This window comes from Ochotona princeps, chromosome 21 (assembly GCF_030435755.1).
Source record: "Ochotona princeps isolate mOchPri1 chromosome 21, mOchPri1.hap1, whole genome shotgun sequence".
NCBI classification, from domain to species: domain Eukaryota; kingdom Metazoa; phylum Chordata; class Mammalia; order Lagomorpha; family Ochotonidae; genus Ochotona; species Ochotona princeps.
In genome coordinates, this window is record NC_080852.1 from 285,466 (window position 1) to 302,621 (window position 17,156).

General features: G+C 45.3%; 1 pseudogene; it reads left to right on the forward strand.

Moving 5' to 3' along the window:
* The first annotated feature begins 12,438 nt into the window (after positions 1-12,438).
* Positions 12,439-16,930, forward strand: LOC131482916 (deubiquitinase DESI2-like; annotated as a pseudogene).
* The last annotated feature ends 226 nt before the right edge of the window (positions 16,931-17,156 follow it).

Genomic DNA, 17,156 nt, shown 5'->3' on the forward strand with positions numbered 1-17,156 from the left:
CTTTCACTGTCCCTGGGTTTCTGAAGCTGAGTGTAAATCCTGGATATTAGTCCCCTATCACTTGTGCAGTGTGCAAAAATTTTCTTCCATTCAATTGATTGCTTCTTCACTTTGCTAATTGTTTTTCTTTGCTTTACAAAAGCTTTTTAGAATGATGTAGTATCATTTGTGCATTTGGCATCTTTTCCAAGCAGTCTACCAATTCCAATTTATTTGAGAGTGCTTCTGATGCTTTCCTTTAGTAGTTTCATGGCTCCTGGATGTAGAATTAGGTCCTTGAGGGGCCTGGCGCCACGGCCTAGTGGCTAAAGTTCTCACATTGAACGTGCCAGGATCCCATATGTGTGCCGGGTCTAATCCTGGCAGCTCCACTTCCCATCCAGCTCCCTGCTTATGGCATGGGAAAGCAGTCGAGGATGGCCCAATGCTTAAGGACCCTGCACCCACATGGGAGACCTGGAGGAGCTCTGGGATCCTGGCTTCGGATCGGCACAGCACTGGTTGTTGTGGGCACTTGGGGAGTGAATCATTGGACAGAAGATCTTCCTCTCTGTCTCTGCTCTTCTCTGTATATCTGACTTTGTAATGAAAATAAGAAAATCAATCTTAAAAAAAGAATTAAATTCTTGAACTACTTACAGCTGATTTTTGCATACTGTGACAGGTGCTAGTCTTGTTTCTTAATTCTGCAAGCTGCTATCCAGTCGTCTGGACAACATTTGTTGAATAGACTAGGATTTTTCTCTGGATTGCTTGCAGTTTTTTTTTTTTTTTTTTTTTTTTTTTTTTTTTTTTTTTTTGTCAAGGATTAGTTGGCTAACTTGTGTGGGCTATACTTGCAAATGTTGGCCAGACCGTATTCTCCTTGCTTCAAGGCGTGAGGCAAATGTACAACAATCCTGGCTCCAGACATCCCAATGGGATGCCTCATAGAAACGTCTCCCCCGTTGACATTGACCTTCTGAGGGTCAATCCCGAGCATGTTCAGGTTGGCCTGAACCACCACACTGAAGGCTTCGTTCACTTCCCACATTGCAATGTCTTCTTTTTTCAGTCCAGCAACTTTAAGGACCTTTGGCACAGCATATGCAGGAAAATCAATAGGCTCTACAGCAGATTCAGCAAAGGTTAAGTGGTTTTGATAGTTCACCAGTTATGAATCGCTGCCAGTCTCATCACTCCAAGCACTATGAGGTTGTTGCATAATCCACTGATTAACATAGTCCATCATAGAGTCTCTATTTGCTCAGTATTTCGCTGCCAACATATAGCTGAGATGATTGATTGACTTGTTCTTCTGTCTTTTCTTGGCTAGGGTTTTGAGTACAGCAGTTCGATTGGGGAAATCCTCAAAGAAACTTTAAGTTATTCCCAGACCAGATTCTTGAATGTTCTAGCAAGCACACGGTCCAGCACAGTCCATTGCCCCGATCACCTGTGGTTGCAATTGCTGAGTTGGTTCTGTTTTCAGTCCCGACTTCCACTGGAACCAATGGGTGTTATAGTCAGCCTGGTTCTGCCCAGCACATACTCGGCCCTTACTTCAACCAGTGGGATCTGCAGCCTAGTTGGAACGACCCACAATAACTGTCACCAGTCCCGCCCCCTACCCTGGTTTGCCAGTATGTGTAGCAGACTAATCCTGTGTGTCCCACATCCCATTTGGCTCTTGTACTTGTCAATGGGTATTTAAGCTTAGTTCCATCTAACCAACTCAACTATCCAGCCCTCACGGATGTTGTTGAGTGCCTCTCTGTCTAGCCACGCCTGCCCCAGCCCTAGTTTTCATACCCTCCTGTGGGAGTAGTAACCCAAGAGGGAGGAGCCAGGTCTCTCTCTCACTTCCGGATTATGCACTGTTCGGGTGGTTCTGTGGTTTGACTTTATAGAATTAGCCCCCATTGCCAGCTTATGCCAGCTTATGCCAGCTGATGTTGTGGCTAAGCCCAAACAACCCTCAACCACTCTAATTTATGTAGGAATAATCCGACCAGACTGGCTTTTCCCTGATCTAGTCCACAAGAGGGGCTCAGTGTTGTAGCCCTGCTTAGTATGGTCTGTCCCCATCCCAGCTCACACTCTCTGGTGGGAGTAGCTGTCCAACGAGGGGACCAGCCCCTTAATCCTCCTGCGAGCTTTGCATCCTCCCTTCTGGTTTTCACGTGTCCTGGTTGGGTGCTGCAGTCACATCCAGTACAGGCAACCTCACCCTGGCATTCCATATTGTGCACTGGGTTTTGTCGCAACCAAATGTGGCTCAACCCACACTCTGTTCTGGTGTTCAGATTTGCCAGTGGATGACATGAATTGATTCAGCCTGGTCTGCACCCAACCCATGCCAAATGTATGCCAGTGAAAAACTTTCCATGGCCTATTCTGGGATGTTTCCTATCATGCTTCTTGTGCTAATCTGCAGGGACTGTGTCCTGCCAGTGGAGTTGCCCAGGCTCCTCCATCAGAACCCCTCCCAGTTCCACAATTTGCACATACCAGGGGGTCCATAAGCCAGCCCTACTCAGTTCACCTCCTTTCCTAGCAGGAACAGTGGCTTTTCTTGCCTGGCTTTCAACCCATTCTGGTTCATGTTGTTGTTGGATGTTTCAGCTCAGCCATGGCTCGTCCATACCCACATACAGCTCACACATGGCTCAGTAGGGGGTTGAGACCCAGCCTAGTCAGTCCCGCATCTACCCTGGTCATCCAGACAGTGTTGGGGTCTGGCCTGACCTGCTGCATTCTGTCCCAGTCCACACTTGTGCCATGGGAGGCTACAACTGCTTCCTAGTTAGAACGCAGCCCCCATTCCAACACACACGCCCCTTGGTGGTAACCTCAACCCAGTTAGGGTCTCCCCTTAGCTCCACAACCAAGTCTGTTCCCAGCCATAGATCACACACATGTCATTGGTGCTCTGACTCAGCTTGACTCAGTCCCTCACTTGTCCTGGCCTCTGCCTTAGACATTGTGTCTTAGTGCCCTTGACTCGAGTAGACCAGTAGGTGCAAGAGCCTAGCTCGGCATGACCTATGTTCCATCCTGATTTCTAGTTTCAATTGTAGGCTAAGGTTTGCTCAGTCCTGCCCAGTACATCCTGTTCCATTGCCAATTTACACATTAGCCAACTGTTGGAGCTATATTTTCCAGCTTGTCTGACCCTCAGGTTTGGACCACATGTTCACCAGTGGGAGCTGTGACCCACCAGGGGAGTTTCCCACGTTCAACCACTTGATCCACTCCCACACCCGGTTCTCATACATGCCAATGGGTTTTAGACGAGTGTCTGGCATAGTCTGGCCTTCCATTTGGCCATGTATGAGCTGGTAAATGTTGCAGCCCAGCCCACCCCACACCCTCTTCAGGATGCACATTCGGCTGCTGCTGCCTTGAGCAATCCAGACTGTTGTGGGTTGTGTTACCTGTGACTGATGGAAAGTTCCTTGGTCACACCTGGCTTAGTCCATCATCACCCAAAGTCCTGAGCTAACCAGTGGGGTTAGACTTTCCACAGGGTGTGGCCCAAACATTTCCCACAGAATCTACCCCCTGATGTGGTTCTCGAGTGCTAGTTAATGTTATAACCCTGTCTAATGTGACAAGTCTCCTGATCTATCATCATGTCAGGTAACAAGTTATGAGTCTGATGAACAAGCTCCGAGCAATAGCTTTTACATGGACTGGTATTTGGTGGTCAGCATTGTTCAGTGATTACAGGCTCTACCAAGGAAGAGTTACTGTCTTTAGGATTGATTCACGTCCTAGAAGAATAGTGGGTTCAACCTGGAGCTACCTAAGCAGAGATTCAAACAACCAACACCCCAGAGCTCCCTGGCCGGGCAGCCAGCAGGCGAAGCCTGGCACCAAATGGCACACTGGCCGCCTGGGGACAGTTCACCACAGGCACATGGTGGCTGGCATGTGGGATCCAGGCATGAGATGCCCCATCCTGAGGTCCACCAGTAGCCAGGAGGCTGCTGGAAATTTAAAGCCCCAGTCCCAAGGTCGCGACCCTCCCCAATCCTGTTCACCACCCGATGAGGGTAGTAAGTGAGCCCTGGACCTACCCAGTCATAGAGGCTTCCCCCCTCAGTGTACTCACCCTGAAGGAAGCAGCCCCCGAACCCAGGTAGGCCCGGGCACAGTTCACCACATGCACATGGTGGCTAGCATGTGGGATCCAAGCAAGACTGAATTTTTCTTTATTATAGAAGAATTTTATTTCATTTCCAAAGACAAAGATAGCTTTGTAGGTTATGTTCTGGGTTGAAAATTTTTCACTTTGAATTTGGAATATGTCACTGCATTCTCTTCTGGCCTCTTGTGTTTCTTCTGAGAGGTCACTTATGAGTTTGATTGGGGGTACACTATAAGTCACTCAATATTTTCACATGCACATCAAGGATTTTTTCTTTTGTTCAACCGAAGAGAGCTTGATTATCATGTCACGTGAAGTTCGCTTTTGATCAACTCTGTCATTGGAGTTCTATGGCCTTTCTATTTGTTATTTCATTGAATACATCTTTAATCCCAACTTCTCTTTCTGTGCTTTCTGGAACTTCCATAACTCATGTGTTGGGCCTTTTGATCATACTTTTCATTTCTTGTATCCTTTTTTTTTTAAGTGTGATCCAACACTGCTTCTAGGAATAGGCTCTCAAGAGAGCCAATTTCTAACCACAGAAAATGAAGAATAATACATGGTGAAAACATGTTCAATATACAGAAATATATATATATAAAGTGAGAGGTAAAAATTAGGAAGCAACCCACTTCAAAGGAAGTGTGCTATTACTGCAGGAAAATCATCTTTCAGTTCTGCATGAAGTACACAAATCAAACAAAAGCTTGGAGGTATATGAGTGTTTAATAAACATACCCCAAAGAAAATTATTTTCTACCCTTTCCCAGTCCTGAACATCATATAACCGTGAGAACAGAATCCCAGGGCCTTTGCTCCCTGTCCAAGGCTTAGTAATTTTGTCTCATATATTTGCCAGATAGTTTCTGTAGGAAATACTACTTCCATATTTTTTCTTCTGCTTGGTTTCCTTTTGTGACAGTTAGTTTTACTGAAGTTAGGATTGAAACATCACTCTCGGGACCAGCAGTGTGGCCTAGTGGCTAAGGTCCTCGCCTTGAACGCCCCTTGATCCCAAATGAGCACTGGTTCTAATCCCGGCAGCTCCACTTCCCATCCAGCTCCCTGCTTGTGGCCTGGGAAAGCAGTAGAGGACGGCCCAGGGCTTTGGGAACCTGCACCCACGTGAGAGACCCGGAAGAGGTTCCTGGTTCCTGGCTCTGGATCGGCGCAGCACGGGCCATTGCAGCTCACTTGGGGAGTGAAACATCAGATGGAAGATCTTCCTCTCTGTCTCTCCTCCTCTCTGTATATCTGACTTTGTAATTTAAAAAAAAAATCTTTTTTTAAAAAAAGAAACATCGCTCTCATTAGAATATGTTCAAGACCCAGTGCAGTAGCCTAGTGGTTAAAGTCCTCATCTTGCATGCACTGAAATCTATATGACAGCCAATTCATGTCCTGGCTGCTCCACTTCCTTACAGCTCCCTGCCTGTGGCCTGAGAAAGCAGTAAAGCATATCCAAAAGCATTCTTGTGGGCAACCTGAAAAATCTCATGGCTCCTTTTTTTGGATCAGCTGAGCTCTGGTTGTTGTGGCCACTTTGCAAGTGAACAAGCAGATGGAAGATTTTTCTGTTTTTCCTTCCCTCTCTAAATCTGACATCCCAATAGAAATAAATAAATATCAGCAAAAAGAGTATGGTCAGTTTACTTGCATATCTCACACAGGAACTGAGTAGAACTAACAGCAAAGGAATCTGTTAGTGTTTTTTCAATTATTAAGTTTTGTTTTACCCTTGTAAATCAATGGCACTGTGGGTGCTAGCACATTGTAGCTTGCCATGTAGAGCAATGAGGACAGAGGCATATAGAAGGAGATACAGTGAGAAAAGACTTGTCCATCCACTGATACACTCTACAAATAGCCAAAAAGCCAGATCTGAGCAAATCTGAAGCCAGGAGTTTGTTTCAGGTATCCCATGTGGGTGCAGGGTCCTAAGGCTTGGGGGACTGCTTTCCCAGGCCCCAAGCAGGAAGTTGAAAGGGAAGTGGAGCATCAGAGGTATGAACTGGCTGCATTATGAAAACTACATGAATGCAAGGTAAGAATTTAACCACTAGGCTATCACACTGGGCCCAGGGCAAATCTTATGTTCTTGATCTCCTGTGACCTGTTAATGATACAAGTGTCCAAATGGCCCTTGGTAGAATAAATTTTGACAAAAATATATTTGAGGTACAGTTTCAGCACCGTGAAACAGTGGAGTACACTTCCACTTAAAGTGACTGTGTCACACATAGACGATAGTTCAAAACCTGGCTGTTCGTTTGCCTATTCAGCTCTCTTCTACAGCACCTGGAAAAGCTGTGGGAGAAAATCCAAACACTTGGACCCTGTACCTGCATGGGAGACATGGAATAAGTTTTTGGCTCCTGACTTTTTTGCCTGGCTAAGCCCCAGCTGCTGCAACAATTTGCAGAATGGAGTGGGTGGAAGACCTCACTCTCTTTCTTTATATCTCACCTGCTCTGTAATTGTGCCTCTCAATGAAACACGTGTAAAAAGAAAAAAGATGCAGGATACAAAGGCAATTGGAAAAGAAATCAAGGAGATGACTAGGGATTAGGGATATGTCCTAATCACTTTCTGCAAAAAGACTCTGGGCTATAACTGAAGGAGTGCACATAGAGAATGTTCCTCTTACACTCTGATCTTTGCTTCTAGTGCACCATCCAAGAAAAATAAATAGCCAAAAACACTCAAGTTAAATCTCCATCCAGGAGGCCCCCCAGGGCACCACAGGTCGTCTCATGCTCGTCTGATGCCTGCTTCGCACACACCAGCCACCATATGCACGTGGTGAGCCACTCTCGGGCCTGCCTGATGGAGCCCAGGTAGGTCTCTGGCTTTGTTAGGCAGGTCCGACCCCTCCTACTGCTTGCTCTGGCTTGAGCTGGGGAGGGGGTTGAGAAGGGGCGGATCCTTGAGTCCGGGGATTTCAACTTCCTGTAGCCCCAGGCTGCGGAAGCCCCGCAGGGCACCACGGGTCCTCTCATGCCTGCTTTGCGTGCACTGGCCACCATGTGCACGTGGTGAGCCGCTCTCAGGTGGCTAGTGCGCCACTTGGCACCAGACTTAGTTTGCTGGCCACCCGGCAGGGGAGCTCTGGGATTTTGGTTCTTTGATGTGCTGCTTAGGTAGCTCCATGCTTAACCCACAGTGCTTTGGAGCCATTAATCAATCCTAAAGATTCCCGATGACAGTAAATCTTCCTCTGAAGAACCTGTAATTACTTATTAATGCTGAGCACCAAATACCAGTTCATTCAAAAGCTCAGGCTCTGGTCATGAAGAGCAGGATGTCCCCATTACCTGCCATGATGATGGATCTGCACAGGGGTCACAGTGGGCAGGGCCATGACATTAACTAGCACTCGAGAACCATATCCAGGGTTGGATTGTATGGGGGGGTCTAGGCCACACCCTGTGGAAATTCTAATCCCACTGGGTGACATAGGAGTGGGGATGGTGACAGTCTAAGCTGGGTGAGACCAAGGAGCTTAGCCATAGTGTCTAGGGCAGGGATTGCAACAGGTGAGGGGCTGTGCTGAGCCAGACCAACCACTGGCATGCTTAAAATTGACTGTGTTCAGGTCCAGTTGGGGAGCTGGGTGAAGGTTCCCACCAAGGGGCACACAAGCTGGAATGGGGCTGCGTTCTGTTCAGGACACAGTTGTAGCCTCCCTTGGCACAAGTGTAGACTGGGACTTGGTAAACCAGGCCGGGTCATACTGCAACACCTTCTGGTGTTCTGGAGGACTATGGTAGATGTGGGATGGACTAGGCTGGGTTTCAATCCCAACTGAGCCATGCATGTGCTATATGTGGGTATGGACGAGCCGTGCTGGGCTGAAACATTCAACAGCAAGAACCAGAATGGGTTGAAGGCCAGCAAAGACATTGCTCCTGCTAGGACAGGAGATGAACTGAGTAGTGCTGGCCCACGGACCGACTGCTATGCGTGAAACCTGACACCAGGAGGGGTTCTGATGTAGGAGCCTGAGCAACTCTTCTGACAGGACAAGGATCCTACAAATAAGCGCAGGAAGCATGGAAGGAAACAGCCCAGAAAAAGTGCACCACTGGCATGCATTTGGCATGGGTTGGGGACAGACCAGGCTGATCAGTTCGCGTCATCAACTGGCAAACCCAAACGCCAGAGCAGAGTGTGGGTTGAGCCAGGTTCAGTCTCAACAAAAGCAAGATACAACAAAGAATACCAAGGTGAGGTTGCCTGTGCCAGATGAGACCACAGCACCCAACCACCACACATGTGAGTCAGGAAGGGAGGGACAGAGCCGACAGGGGAAGAAGGGGTGGTTCCCTTGCTGGACAGTTACTCCCACTGGAGAGCATGAGCTGGGACCAGACCAGGTAGGGCTGCAGCACCTGTGCGCCTCATGTGGACCAGATCAGGGAAGAGTGAGGAAGGGTGGACTATTCCTACTAGTGTTAACAAAACTGGAGGGGGTGACAGCTGTCGGGGCTTAGCCATAGCAGGAGTTGGCATCAGGGGCCAATACTGTCAAGTCCAACCACAGGGCCACCTGGAGAGAGCATAATCCGGGAGTGACAGTGACCTGGGAGGGAAATAGTGGGTTCCCCCCTCTTGGGCTAACATTCCTATGGGAGGGCACAATAACTATGACAGGGGTTGGGATGGCTAGACAGAGAGGCACTCAACAACATCCGTGAGGGATGGACAGTTGAGCTGGTTGGATGGAACTAAGCTCCAATACCCTTTGACATTTACGAGAGCCCAATGGGATATGGGGCAGACTGAACTAGGCTACTACACGTACTGGCAAATTAGGGCAGGGGTGGGCCTGGTGGGGGTTGCTCTGACCAAGCTGCAGCTCCCACTGGTTGGTGTGATGGCCGAGTATGTGATGATATGTGATGAACAGAACCAGGACAGACTGCAACACTCATTGATTTCAGTGGAAGTCTTGGCTCAAGATGGAACAAACCCAGCAATTGCAACCACCAGCTGAAATGGGAGACGGACTGTGCCAGGTCCTGTACTTGCTAATACATATAGGATTCTGGTCTGGGAACACCTCAAAGTTTCTTTGGGGATCCCTTCAACTGAAATGGCGGATTCAGAACCTTAACCAAGAAAAGACAGAAGATAGAACAGGTCAGTCAACCACCACAGCTATATGTTGGCAGTGAAACACTGAACAAAGGGAGACTCTATGATAGACTATCTTAATCAGTAGATTATTCAACAGCCTCATTGTGTCTGGAGTGGTGAGATTGGCAGCAATGCATAACTGGTGAACTACTGGGACCACTTGAGCAAGGATCTCAGAGTATGCCCTATATCCGGGACCTGGGGTAGGTGGGAGACTGGGTGGGGCTTCTCCTCAATATTCCCTTTAGCCCTTGTAACTTTTTACCCTAATCAACAATGTAAAAATTTCCAAAATACAATTTAAAAAAAATCTCCATCCTAATACTATACATAGCATTAACTAAGGCTAGAGAAACTTTAGGCGGTGAGTTTGGAAATCACAGGCTATTTTGAAAACAAACAATATTCTGTGTGGTGAGGCTCTATTGGCCAAAGAGGTAGGGCAAAAGTGCCAGTTAGTCTGGACTGTGAAGCTGTGAGCAATTAACTGTCATGCTGTCCACTAAACCTTCCCTAAATTCTGTGGTCTAGAGTTACACAAGACAGCAGAGCAACCAGAAAGCCATGAGTCTTTAAGTCAGAGCGGACTTGATACATCCAAACATGATTCTTTTGGTGTCAATCTTCTTCAGATAAAGAGAATTGCTTTCTGCAGTGACATCTGCTGACAAGAGGCACAATTAGTTTTAATGGCATTCACTGGGCAAATTCCCAGCTGGAAACAAAAGGCAAATGATAGCTAAGCTACTTGGAGATGCAGAACCTCTCAGACTCTGATGGCAGTACTGGTAGTCCCAACTGGAGACCTAGAGACACTTAAACCTTTACAGCCCTGCAGCGACAGCAGTGCTGGCTGGGTGGCCCACATCACAGCAGGAATCATTATCATCATCATCATCTTCCCCTCACTCCTTGTCATTTCCATGTTGCCAGGAGGGCATGCTCAGCAGATGGAGGTTCTTCAGCCCTGCTGATCCTTAATTTATTAACAAAAATTTAAAAAATCAATCAGCAGATATGAAAATACCCTCCAACTTTCAATAGTCTCAGAAAATTAAATCAGGACAGTTGGATACATTAATCACTTCTTATACTCAGACACCTCCCTTTTCTAAAAGATTATATTATTTTCACTGGAAAGTCAGATTTGTAAAGAGAAAAAGATCTTCTATCCACTGTCTTACTCAACAGTTGTCGATAATGGCTGCAGTTGAGCTGATCCGAAGTCAAGAGCCAGGAGCTTCATCCAGGTCTCCCACATGGGTACAGGGCCCAAAGGCCTTGGGCCATCCTCTATTACTTTCCCAGGCCACAGTCTGGGAGCTAGATTGGGAATGCAGCATTCATATTGGTCCATATGGGATCCTCATACATACACAACAAGGATTTTTTTTTTTTAGATTTATTATTATTGGAAAGCCGGATATACAGAGAGGAGGAGAGACAGAGAGGAAGATCTTCCATCTGATGTTTCACTCCCCAAGTCTCCACAATGGCCGGTGCTGCGCTGATCCAGAGCCAGGAACCAGGAACCTCTTCCGGGTCTCCCACGCGGGTGCAGGGTCCAAAGGCTTTGGGCCGTCCTCTACTGCTTTCCCAGGCCCCAAGCAGGGAGCTGGATGGGAAGTGGAGCTGCCGGGATTAGAACCGGCACCCATATGGGATCCTGGGGCGTTCAAGGAGAGGACTTTAGCCGCTAGACCACGCCACCAGGCCCGAGGAAGGCCTTTCATCTGATGGTTCACTCCCTAAGTGATTGTAATGGCTGGAGCTAAGCTGATCCAAAGCCAGAATCCAGAAGCTTTTATCTCTCTAACTCCATGTTGAAACAAAAACACATGAATTAGAGGAAAAATAAGATTCCTGATTTCATGAAGATAAAAAATATGTATTATACAACCTGAAATTATATCCTTTGTAAACTCTAAGTATGAATTAGAAAAAAGTCCACGATGTATCTCTTCTACTCCCTCCCAAAAAGTCCCCCTCACTCACACCAAGCTGGAAGAGCTGGCAGTGTTGGTCACTCATTGCCCTAGCATGAAGCAAGATGGCCTGCTACGCCAGTAACATGAACTTCTTAGATCACTCATCAGGAGGATAGGAAAGCTGACCAGCTTCACACCCAAAAGAACCTCCTGCATAGAAACCAGGTATGTGCCATCCCACAGGTCTTCATAAAGGTCATTGATGTGCTTGCAGATCTGGGAGGGAGTGTAACAGATTATATTCAACATTGAACTAATCATTATCCACAAGAATCTCTGGTTTTAGGTAAATACAAGTTAAAGAGCTTAAAACTAAATGCAAGAAGGACCTGGCACAGTAGCCTAGTGGTTAAAGTCCTTGTCTGGCACATACCAGTATCCCATTTGGCCATAGATTCTAATTCTGGTACCCTGCTTCCCATCCAGCTCCCTGTTTATGGCCTGGGAAAGCAGTCAAGGATGGCCCAAACCCTTGCAACTCAGCACAGGTATGAGATTGGCACAGATCGGCACAGCTCCGGACGTTGCAACCACTTGGGGAGTGAATCAATGGATGGAAGATCTTCCTCACTGTCTCTCCTCCTCTATATATATTTAACATTACAAGAAAAATTAAAATAAATGTTTAAAAAAACTGAATGCAATAAAAATTCAGAAATTTTCAAGTTGAGATGAAATTCACATGAAATATTAAGATGTATCAGAAGTAGCAGAGAGAAAAATGTATTTTTTTCTTTAGTAAACAATAATTTTGATGCAAGGATATATTGACAAAATTTTGTCACCAGGTCAAATGCTGTTGATGACTTAGAGCTCCAACTTTTAGGAGAAAATTGACATGTATTGCAAATGCTATCCAGCCAGTTCTTAAAATCAATTTTCTATTCTGACTCAGGAGTGTTTAGAACCTTTATCCCTTCTGTTCTTCTCAATATGCTTTCAAATAACAACCGTTTCTTAATACTGATGGACATCCTCAGAAAGACCAGGAGCAAGTCTTTAGATTTAAAATTTTTTCAGTTCTTACTATCTACTGCAAAATGGTGTGTGTAAGGTTGTGTTCAGCTCCCTCAGCATTAGGCCCATTGTGAGTCATTCCCTTTGTGGCTGGGGATCTTTTGGCAAAAGGGTAGAGCTGACCAGGACAGGCCTTCTTCTGAAGCATGTGTACGACCCATGACGATGGTGATCAGAGTATGTAGGCTCGAGGTTTTTTTGTTTGTTTGTTTAATTGAAATCATATCTAGTATACACCTTCAGCAATGATGAATAGCATTCTAGAAAACTTCAAAAGAGATAAAAAGTCACAATTATTTTGAAACTTCTCAGGAATGACCATTTGCTGATATGTGATAAAGATTGATGGGGAAATTAGTCTAGTCAGAGTCAGAAAAGCCCTTCAGAGTGCTGAAAAGCTACCCATGGTTTCACAGGCTTCATCCATCTTCCAGTTTAAGATTCCAATTTCATATTACAACCATGGTAAAATAGAACTTAATTTAGAAAAATGCTGCTGGACTTCAAACATTATACTAAAGGGTTCATATGCTGTCCCACATGCCCCTCATGTATATGTAGTGATTACTGTTGTTCTTCCTATTTGCAGCTGAGCAAACAAGGTACAAAGAAGTTAGCTCACTTACTCAAGGTCAACAAGTTGCAAAAGTAGCCTCACTGCGGTCTTTCTAATGGCAGAGTCTTTGCCTTTTTACTATTATATGTCACAATCAGCCTGCACTAAATTTTATTTATTTAACCAAAAAAAAGCAATGCTTGCAAAGTTTATTCCATTTATTTAAATGAAGAGGTTAGATCTCTGGAAAGTTAGGGCCACAGAACTCAGAAGTGGCAGCAGGTCTTCTGATTCATTCCAGTAGTCCTGCCTTTATTGGATAATGTGCATAGCACAGTGTCAGATGACTAGTGGACATTACAAGGAAGAAGCATTCTAACATAACTGATTTCCTAGACTACAACAGAAAGGACTACCTCCAGGCCTAGCAGATGTTTAATTTACCAGGATTTAACTGAGGCTATGATTGGGGATTTTTTACATCTGAAGACAAAGTTAAAATCCTGTCCAATTGTAACATTTAAAGTGGAATGTGAGTTAGAAAGCATAATACCTGAAAATATCTGGAAAACCTCTGGAAGCAATAGGACTTGAAGGAGTAGCAAGTAATTTGAAGGAAAAAAAAAAGATGGAAAGAGTAAGTAAAATAAAGTACAACTTGGAAATGTGCAAAATGTGTGTGTGTGTGTGTGTGTGTGTGTGTGTGAGGTTTTAGATGAGAGATAGGTACTCAACTGAAGAAAATGGCTCACAATGAATTGCATGATAAGTTATGTATATTAAAAGACAATTTCTTCAGTTTTTTTGTTAGTTACAGTATAAATACCATGTAAGCACAGGATAACTCAATCAGCTGGATCCTTATCACCATGTGAGAGACCCGGATGGAGTTCCAGACTGTACCTCAACATGGCCCAGCTCTGATTGTAGCACATCTTTAGGGGGTAAGCCAGCAGCTAGATGACCTCAATTCCCAGCTCCTGCCACAATTATAAATAAAAAATTTGAATGACCCAGAGAAACTACACATGAAAATATTCTTGAAGCTTCTGGAAAATGAGAATTCAATGTTCATTCTCCTTTTCAAGTAAACCAATCTGTTTTTCATCAGTCAGATCTCGTGCTGGCTCATTCTCCAAATGCCACAACAAAAAAGGTCAGACTATTCCAAAGCCAGGAATCAGGAGTGGCCTACAAATCCTTATGGGAATAAATACATTCTAGTAGGAGTTGAGAAGCAAGTGAAATCAAGTTATCAATAGGATGCTATGGGAAATCAGTAGACGTTGACCAAAAGCCTTGGGGCCCTGCATAGGCATGCGAAGCCCCAAGCTTCTTCTATGGAAGAAGCTCCAGGTTCCTGACTTGGCTTAGCTCTAGCCATTGCGGCCACTTTGGGGGGGTAAAGCAGCAGATGGAAGGTTTGCTTTCTGTCTCTTCTTCTCTCCATAAAATTTGATCTGTATTTTTTATAAAAATAATTAGATCTTTAATATATGTGTGTGTGTGTGTGTGTGTGTGTGTAAAACCAAAACTGCACCCTATTAGAAGATATTTAGATTAGAACTATGTTATTATGCCTCTTAATCTGCATCTGGGCTATATAATAAAATACTTCTCAAAATCAAACTACCAAAGCCAATATGGAAGGAGAACATAGAAACTTCTATTTCTTGGAGTATTTATCTTTAGCAATTAAAAATCCATTTATTTTCAGTATGTTTCAAAAACAGAGAGGGTTTTGCCATCCACAGGTTCACTCCCCAAATGCCTGTTACAGCCAGATCTAAGCCAGGAGCCCAGAACTCCATGTGGTCCATCATGAAGATGGCAATGCTCCATGTATTTGAGCCATCACCTGCTGTCTCCCAGAATGCACATTTGAAGGAAGCTGAATGGGAAATGGAGGAGCCTTCAACATGAGGAGGCACTTCAGTATAAGATGTGACATCTGAAATGGATTTACCTGTTGGATTATGTATGCATTCCACCTGCATAAGTTTCAGCAGGGAAGAATAGTCCATTTCTGAAGCATATCAGACACAGCTTTGCTTAGAGAAAGTACAGAAATAGCTAATATCTGCTAGGCGCTTCCTTGTCAGAAATATTTCAGACACAGAGATGGGGTTTGGAGAGTTCAGCTAACACCCAAAGATCATACAGCTGGCAAATGGCCCAGCTAATCAATTCCAGGTCTGCCTTGTCTTAAAATCCTTACTTGTTTCTATACATGCTAATTGATTCTGAATTTTTCCACAAGTGTTTTAATACAAAATTCTAAGCATTAAACGTTTTAGAAACAGATTAGTGTGGGGCCAGTGATGTGGTGTCTTAAACAAAGCTGCTCCTCTACCTGTTAATCAATATTGCAATTTGGAGTCTCCACCAACCCTTTGCTGAGATCGGTCAGGCAGCCTGCTGAGTGCTTTGGATGAGCCAAAGCCTTCACATGTGCCTGCACAGCCACTCCAGCACTGCTGTTGGCCATGGGGGTGGACACTGGTGTCAATCCCATTCCAGTGGGTGCTGGGCCCATGAGCCCTGGGGGACAGGGGTCCGTTCATGCCTGGATCCTTGGGCCCATCTATGAGAACTGTTACTCCTCACTGGAAAAAATGGAGGAGTGGACAGCGGGTACTGAGTCACATTGGACCTAGAGATGGCATCTGGGTCTATAGCAGAAGAAGAACAGAACAAAATGGACAACTACTCCAGCCAAATGATGCCAGCAAATATTTGGGTGAAGAGTGGAAGGTTGACCATGTAATTTAATGGATATTGGAAGTGTTTTCTCATCCTTGAAGTGGCAATGTTGAGAATACTTCATAACTATTGAAACCACCTGGGCAGAATCCTCACAGTATGTGACATTGAGACCATGGTTCGATATTGGATGTTGGTTCCCCATCCCAGATTAATGGGGTGGTTGAAAGGCTGGGTATGGTTACTGCCATTATCTCACCCCTACCCTACATACAGGAAGGAAAAAAGAGAATGTGGATCTTGCCCACATGTCCGCAGCCAAGGGGAATTGCCTGAGCCTGATCGGGGCCTGCCACATGTCTCTCCTTGCCCTGCACAGGCTCCCATTGGCGGAGCCCATGGAGCGCTGAGGCTGCCCGATTTTTCCACCCTGGCTGAGAGTTTAGCACCCAGCCCAGACCCCCTGAAGAGTGCCACAGGGGTGGACAAGGTGGTGGCAGCAGCAACAGGGAGAAGTAGGAAGGGGGCTAACCAGTTAGTGGTGCTCAACTTGTACGACATGTGCTGGATGAACAAGTACACCTCACTTACTGGAATTGGAGTTTTTAATGAATGAATGGAAGTTTTGGTAGAGAATTTGCTTATGGTGGTCATCCTTACCCTTTTCTGGAATATTTGAAATTTTGCCAGGAAATGGTTCTAAACTAGGAGAATCATTTCAATTTAAATAAGCTGCTGTTTTAAGAAGCACTGACTTCCTAGAAGATGATAAAGAAAAAAAATGTAGAGGAACTGGGAATAGAATAGAAAGGCAATGCTTATCATTTGATGCATAAAAACTGCAATCACTTCTCTTCAGCTTTATCAGGGCTCAAGGTCGGCTTTGTGGGCTAGCATCATCTAGGAATTTGTGAGATGCTATTATCTCTGCCCCATCACGGATGAAGTGAATCCTAATCTTCATTTTACCCTGCTCCTTCAGATGATTCATAAGCTAATGAGACTGTCAAGGATCCCTAGTCTTTTGGATAGCTTAGTACCATAGAGATCACCAAGTCAGCCTTCAGAGGCAGACAAGCAGGCCTGATCCCTCTTGACCCTGGACATTACACTGTTGTGGAATTCATCCTAAGATTCCTAGAATAGTAAAATTGGCAGAGATTCTTTGTGGGAAAGAGATTCCTCACTGGATCAATTGGCTTGCCTACTTCAGCTCCTGCATATCCTGTCTACAGAGTTGCCCCCAAAGGGGCGTCTCACACTGGCAGTCCTGCAGGCCAGTGTCTGCCAGGAGCTACAGGATGAACTGGAGGAGCAGAGGATGCTGCAGCAGCCACTCCCATGGCTAGCAATGCAGCGGACTCCAGGCCTGGGCTCCACACTAAACTATAATTGCCTCCAAAGTCACACCTTCAGAACTGTCTCTGGCAGTAGAATATCTCTAGAGACGTTAACAGAGTAAGCATCCTTTGGATATTTTAGATGCAAAGATAACTCTCCCCCAAATCCCAGTTTTTCAGGTCAGGTTTATATTTATAACAACAAAAAAAATCTGTTGGTACAGGAGGAAGAACTCTGTATAAAGCTGACATCTGTTTTTTGTACCCACTTATAAATT